A 5,586-nucleotide genomic window follows, 5' to 3' on the forward strand; every position below is an offset into this window, starting at 1 on the left:
AAAAAAAAAAAAAAAAAAAAAAACCAAACAAAAAAAACCTCACCTCCACCAAAAGCAACAATGAAAAAGAAACAAAACAAACAAAAAACCTGCCCCCCCAAAAAAAGAAAAAATATCCTAAATTCACCAAAAGTTGTCCATGAATACTTAACATTTTCAAGGTCATGAAAAATAAGAAATGGAGAAATGATCAGAGGACCAGAGGATACAGAGGTGCTGGGACAACAAAATGCAATGTAAAAAAGTGGTTTTGTCCTTCGAGACAAGGTCTTATGAAGTCCAGGCTAGCTTCCAACTAGCTATGTGGCCTAGGCTGACCTTGAACTCCTGATCCTCCACCTCTATCCCTTGAGTGCCGGGATTCCAGGCTCAATGTGATGTGCTGAGATTCCAGGCTCAATGTGATGTGCTGGGATTCCAGTCTCAATGTGATGTACCAGGTTAGACCCTGGGTTGGAGGCACCTAACACAAAGTGCTAATCCACAGACTACACAGTGAAATGAATAGAAGAGAAGAGGCGAATCCTTCTTCGAAAATAATTTCTAGCAGTACGTGTACAGACAGTGTAGAGAGGTAGAGCTTAGGCCACGAGCCCTTGAGAGTGCTGTAGAGCAGCTCTGCGACCTGCTTCTAAAGAGGAGGTGAACGGGAAGACAAGGACTTTGCCAGCAGCCAGCACAGCAGCCAAGCCACAGGCCCATTTCACGGTGAAGCCACCAGGATCCTCTGAGGGACATTCATCTTCCTGGTACTCTCTCCTCAAACGCCTAAATCCAATGTGATCTTGAGACAGCAGCCACATCCAGACTGGGATCATTCTCTGGGACGTTTGGCTGAGATGCCTAAAAGAGTGTCGAGGCCATGGGTCTAGTTTCTTTCCCGATAAACACTCAGGCCAAAAGCAACTTGGGGGAGGGAGGGTTTATTTGGTTTACACTTCCAAGTCATAATCTCTCCCTGAAGGAAGTCAGGCAGAGACTCCAGGCAGGAACCAGGGGCACTGTGTTTGCTGGCTTGTTCTTCACTCACGCTTAACTTCTCTCTCTCTTCTCTCTCTCTGTCTGTCTGTTTCTCTCTCTCTCACATACACACACACACACTCTCTCTCTTTCTCTCTCTCTCACATACACACTCACTCACACACACATTCTCTCTCTCTCTCACACACACACTCTCTCTCTCTTTCTTTTTTTTTTGACATAGGTTTCATCGTATAACCCTGGATGGCCTAGAACTGGAACTTATTATATAGACCAGGCTGGTCTGAAATTCATAGAGATCGATCTTCCTCAGTTTCCTGATGTTGGGATTAGAGAGGTCTGAGCCATCACATCCAGCCTAGCTAGCTTTCTTATGTGGCCTGAGACGACCTACCTAGGGATGGTGCTGCCTACAGTGAGCTGGGTTCTCCTGCATCAAGTAATCAAGACAAGCTCCCACACACGTGGACCACAGGTCAATCTGACCTTGGCAATTACTCAATTGAGATTTTCTCCTCCCAGGTAATTCTAGCTCGTGTTGACAATAAAAACCAGTTCAGTCATGAACAATGAGAAGAGAGTGAAGACATTGTCACAGACCAGGGAACTCTGGGGAGCCATGACAACTAAATGCAATGTGATGTCTACATTAGATCCTGGGGTAGGAAGAAGAGAGGAATGGAACTGACCACTTCCCCAAGTTTGGAGCTAGTTTACAGAGACATGTCAATGCCAGCTTTTAGAGTTTTGACAGTGTTACGTGGTAGCATGTGATATTAGCAATGGGGAGCACAGGATAGGGTGTGGGCATTATCTGTACTATTTTTGAAACTTTTCTGTAAATTTAAAATGATTCCAAAATGAAAAGTTTATTTTTGAAAAATGTCCTAAATCTAATAAAAGTTACCAGGCAAGCAAAGGAAGAAAAAAATGACCCATATCTAGGAGAAAAATGGATCAATACAGACAGACCCAGAAATGTCACAAATGGTCAGGTTAGCAGACAAGGACACCAGCATCGTGCCCTTCATAGTCAGGAAGGCAGAGGAAGTGGATAACATAGGGAAAGAAGTAGAAGTTAAAGGAAGATGCCTGACATCAACTTTGGCCTCTACATACACATAGAAACTGGCACACACATATGATCCCCACCTCACCACATGTATGTGTGTGTGCATGTATGTATGTATGCATATGTGTCTCTGTGTGCATGTTTATGTATATGTGTGTACATGAGTGTGTACACATATGTATGTGTGTACATGTTATGCGTGTGCATGTATGTGCATGTGTATATGTGAGTGTGCATGTATGTATTGTGTGTGTATGTGTATATGTGTGTACATGAGTGTGTGTGTATGTGTGTGCATATGTGAGGACACGTGTATGTACGTTTGTATGTGTGCATGTGCAAATGTGTGTGCATGTATATGTACATGTGTATATGTGTTGGTGTGTGCACCTGTATATTTTTTAAACACCAAGACTGAGGCTGGAGAGATGGGTCAGTATGAAGTGCTTGTTGCCCAAGCATGAGAACCCACCTTTGGTCCCTCAGTACCCATGTAAAAGGACAGATGAGGTGGTGTTCCCTACAACCCTGCTGCTGGGGAGGTAGAGATGGGAGGGTCCTTGGAGCTACTTAGCCAGCTTCTCTGACTGAATCTAAGCTCCAGGTTCATAAAAATCTGTCTCAAGAAATAAGGTGAAGAGTACTTGAAGAAGACACCTGGCATTGACTGCTTGTCTCTGTGTACATGGGCACACACATGTACACATACAACACACACATTTTAGAAATTGATTCACTAATTCAAAACAAGAGCGACAGGGACTGGGTCTGTGGCTCTGAGGTGGAGAATGTGTCCAGCATGTGTGCAATCTGGCTTCAGTCTCCAGCACTGAAATAAAAAAGACTCAATTAAAATTTCTGGGGATATATGGAGTCAACATTTGGAATGGCATACACACTGGATGGATTAGCAATTGGTTATACACCACAGCAGGAAATATCAGAGACCTTAAAATCACGGTAATAAATGAGAGAAAATATCTAAAACACACTGAAAGGCTGGTGTCAAAAGGCCAGAGCTGTGGCTCAGTGGGTTAGGAGCACTCTCTCTTAGAAGCATGAAGACCTGAGTTCGAATCCCAGAGTTACCACAAAAAGCTGGGACTGGTGATGGATTGCAGAAGTCATGTTGCATGGCTCTCAACTCTTCTAAACCTCTTGGGCACCTGTTCTTACATTCATACACCGACACACACAGACACAGACATATACTTACAATTAAAACATAATAAATGATTTTAAAAAGCCAGGCCTGGCCGGGCAGTGGTGGTGCATGCCTTTAATCCCAGCACTTGGGAGGCAGAGGCAGGCAGATTTCTGAGTTCGAGGCCAGCCTGGTCTACAGAGTGAGTTCCAGGACAGCCAGAGCTACACAGAGAAACCCTGTCTCAAAAAACCAAAAAAAAAAAAAAAAAAAAAAAAAAAAAAAAAAAAAAAAAAAAAAAAAAAGCCAGGCCTGGCTCTACATGTGTGTCTGTACTAATGCCCGAGGGTGGAAACAGTCAGAAGCCAGGAGCTCACTGCCCAGCCAGCATCACCAAAATCTCTGATGAGCTTCTGATGTGGCAAGAGACCCAGTCTCGAGGCGTTAAGGCTGAGAGCAATGGGAAGGTACTCACTGTGCTGCTCTGATCTCCACGTGGCACACGTACCACACAGATGCAAGTAAAGCAAACAAAAAGCAACCCATAAAATGTACCAGGGCTCCAGCAACCCATCAGGAGGTCTCCCACATGCATAACTGGATTTCTAGACAGGTATGTGGGGGTAGAAAACATATTCAAAGAAAGAGTAACTTTTGAGGCCAACCTGGCTTACAGGACATTCTACCTGAAAAATATCAAAAGTTTTTTAATTAAGGAGAGGAGGAGGAGGAGGAAGATGAGGAAAAGGAAGAGGAGGAGAAAAAAGAGAAGGAGGAAAAGGAGGAGGAAGACAAGGAAAAGGAGGAAGAGGAGGAGGAAGAGAAGAGGAAAAGGAGGAAGAGGAAGAAGAGGAGGAGGAGGAAGCAGCAGCAGCAGCAGTAACTAGGGGAAAATATCTTAGTTAAGTACTTGCTCTGCAAGCATAAAGGCCTGAGTTCGATCCTTAGCGCCTACCACCATGAACAGTAAGTATGTGGTTGAGAAGTGAGAAACAGAGAAGAGCAGTTTGTACACTAACGAGAGACACAGGACTGGGGAAACTATGGCAGTGAGGGACAGGCTGGTGGGAGCAACCAGTGACGCCCCCTGACACCAGGGTGATGTCTGGACTGTGCTGCTACTGTGCCATGGCCCTGCCACAGCAGGGGTCTGTGTCGATGTCCCCATTACCACCAAAAGCCATTTGGCAGTGTGTGGTCCGGGCTGCTGCCTGGGGCCATGTTAATGTCCGAGGGCTGAGCTGAGCCGGCCCCACCCTTCTCTTGGGTGGTGTGGAAGAGCTTACCCCGGTGGTATGGGTGTGGGAGAGCTGGCAGGCTCAACACTCAGGTACCACCCAGGCCCCAACCAGGACTTTGAGTTGGCCCACCCCAACATCCACTCCATCTACAAACTGCATGTGAAAGAGCTTGTACTGCAGAACCAAAAACTATAGGATCTCCATGACTCAGGGTAACAACAGGATATCAAAGAGGAGTCCGGTGAAGATCCAGTACTGATGGTGTAGAGGAAGCCAGAGGCCTCGAACCAGCCCAGTGACTCATCACAATGAACATTTGCAAGGAAAGCTGTCTGGGCAAAAGGCTATGCTGTGGGACACACTGTGACACTCTGCAACTTTCATGGTAAGATGCTTTTCCTAATTTTTATTAATTTGTTTGCTTGTTTGTTTTCTTTTGGGAGGCAAGTTGCAAGGGTACAGGGTGGATATAGAGGAAATGGGAAATGAGTGGAATGGAGGTGCATGATGTGAAATTCACAAAGAATCAAAACAACAACAACAACCCCAGCATCACCAGGCCTAGTGGTACACCTTTAGTCCCAGCACTTGGGAGGCAGAGGCAGGCATATCTCTGAGAGTCTGAGAGTTCGAGGCCAGTCTGGTTGACACAGTGAGTTCCAAGATAGCCAAAGCTACACAGTGAGACCTTGTCTTTAAAAACAAACAAATAAAAACAAACAAACAAAAACAAAACAGGTGGGTAGGATGACATGCTTACTGTCCATTGCTGAGAAGGCAGAGACAGGGGAAGCTCATCGGCCAGCAAGTCTACTGTAATTGGTGAGGCCCAGGTCTCAGTGAGAGATCTGCTGCAGAAAAGCAAAATGGCATGGAGACTGAGGAGCACCAAGGTTGACCTCAGGCTTCCACGTGCATGCACATACACGTGAATGTATGTCCAAGCATAAACTCAGGGCCCTTCCAAATTTAAAAAGAAGAGGAGGAGGAAGAGGAGGAGGAAGAGGAAGGGGAGGAAGAGGAGGAGGAAGGGGAGGAAGAGGAGGAGGAGGAAGAGGAAGGGGAGGAAGAGGAGGAGGAAGAGGAAGGGGAGGAAGAGAAGGAGGAAGAGGAAGGGGAGGAAGAGGAGGAGGAGGAAGGAGAGGAAG

The 5,586-nt window shown here is 45.8% G+C and overlaps 1 long non-coding RNA gene across 2 annotated transcripts in view; it reads left to right on the plus strand.

Moving 5' to 3' along the window:
* The window catches only part of LOC116095680, an 8,763-nt gene that overhangs the window by 2,872 nt on the left and 305 nt on the right, over positions 1-5,586 (plus strand). For both annotated transcript variants that reach the window (XR_004120685.1, XR_004120686.1), the window contains exon 4: positions 4,650-4,823. This is a non-coding gene — a long non-coding RNA (uncharacterized LOC116095680). The remainder of the gene's footprint in view (positions 1-4,649; positions 4,824-5,586) is intronic.

Source organism: Mastomys coucha, unplaced genomic scaffold (assembly GCF_008632895.1).
Source record: "Mastomys coucha isolate ucsf_1 unplaced genomic scaffold, UCSF_Mcou_1 pScaffold18, whole genome shotgun sequence".
NCBI classification, from domain to species: domain Eukaryota; kingdom Metazoa; phylum Chordata; class Mammalia; order Rodentia; family Muridae; genus Mastomys; species Mastomys coucha.